Here is a 1,945-nt window from a genome sequence, read left to right as displayed (position 1 = left end):
CAAGGGCCCCCTATCCCTGGTTTAGCCATGTCGAGAAACGTCCTTCTCAACACTTGCTGAAATTACTCCCAATAGTAATTTCTCAGCATGGGTTAGTTAGTTAGTTTCCTAGACGCAAACCCTGGAATCGTAGATCTAAATTGCACGATTCATATGCTTCCGAGGAAAAAGTTTTTCTGAATTCATTAGGTTCATGTATTTTTGAAACACATGTTCTGTGACTACTTAGGAAATTATTCTCATCTACCACCTGGCTCGTTAAAAATATATAGTGTGGTAAAATGTATATACGTAGCCGAACTGCCATTTTAACGCACAGCAGGGCCTTTAGGAAAGTTCTATTATCTTTTCATTCTACAATTCCACATGTTTTGGAAAAATACAATTACAAATGCAAATTCTGTATACAAATACAATTCTGTAACATTAATGACAGTCATCTTATGCAACCATCCCCACTAGTTCCAAAAGGCTTCATCACCCCAAGCAGAAACTCAGCCTTCCTGTAAGCATTCAACATTCTAGCCTAACTCCCTTCAGCCCTGTATTTGTCTGTTCTATATTATGACTTTATTTATTGTGTTAATATAATACCGTATATACCAGAGTATAAGATGACCCGAATATCAGCTGAGGCACGTAATTTTACCACAAAAAATCATTAAAAATGTGCTGAAAGGTTCGGCTTATATACGAGGATATACAGTATATAATCTTGATAGATTTTTATGACACTTAAACCAACCTTGCAAGGAGCCATACACAACATTTCACTGAAAGGTTGGCAACTGGAACCCAGTTAGCCATTCCACAGAGAAAGCCTTGGGGGATTCTCTAAGAAGACAACTAAGAAAATCTTGGAGATTTCTGCTTTGTTACATGGGGTCTCTTCAACACAAACCCAACTTTGCATTTATGGTATAGACCCCACTTGGTTATACAGTATGTTTCTTTTTATAAACCACAGTATAAATTTGCTAATATCTTGTTTAAGATGTTTCACCTTAGTTGAAGAGAGAGATTGACTTGTTATTTTTTTACCTATGGCTTTGTCAAGTTTGGGCATTAATGTTTACCTGAACTTCTAAAATGAGTTGGCAAGTTCTCTACTTTTTGGTCATTGTATATTTTATTGCTTAAATGAAAGAATTTACAACTGAAGGTATGTAGGCTTGGAGTTTAGTTTTCTTTTAAAGAAAATTTTAAAGGACTTCGATTTATTTTATGTGGTTTCTAAGTATAACTTATAACTACATTTCTAAATATATGAAGAAGAATTATGAACAAATTGCTCCACTCCACCAGTAACTATCAAATTTCCTTTTGGCAATTGTTAATTATTTTGACCAACATTGAAATATCTACTGAGATTGTGTTGCCCTAGCAGTTTCAGATGGAAACCAAATGACTCGTAGGAGAAAAGGAAGTTCCCACAAAACAGCCTTAATGGTTTAACATTAATAGATCATTTTAATTTTGAGCATTAAATTGTTTTAGAATAGTGAAGAATATTTCTCACAAGAAGATTTACCATAAAAAGGAGATGATATCTTTAGTCTGAATTTCATTTACTTATCTTTTAAGACGACTCAGTCAGACAAGTATATGGGATGGGAGGGTGGGAGGGAGGAAATGTGTTTTACACATTTGTTTAGTGTTTAGTTTTATATGGAGGGACTTGAAAAAGTTTTTGGAAAAATTGAATTCAAGAATAAGGGAATTTTTTCATGAACTTTTGAAGCTTCCTTGTACATGTGTTTGTAGTACGTTTTATCCTTACTGATTTTTGAAGTCCTCGTAGAGTTTTGATATTTTCATGGTATAGCTGCAGTGTTTAAAAGCATGAACCAACATGGAAGAAGCACACCAGCCTATGCAACCACGAGGTGTCGAAGGGATCAGGTGTAAGGCATCATCAGATCAAAAAATCTTACCATAGTGAATG

The sequence above is a fragment of the Echinops telfairi genome, unplaced genomic scaffold (assembly GCF_000313985.2).
Source record: "Echinops telfairi isolate 266 unplaced genomic scaffold, ASM31398v2 ScPeMD7_7421;HRSCAF=8459, whole genome shotgun sequence".
Classification (NCBI taxonomy): domain Eukaryota; kingdom Metazoa; phylum Chordata; class Mammalia; order Afrosoricida; family Tenrecidae; genus Echinops; species Echinops telfairi.
Note: the sequence above shows the minus strand (reverse complement) of the source record.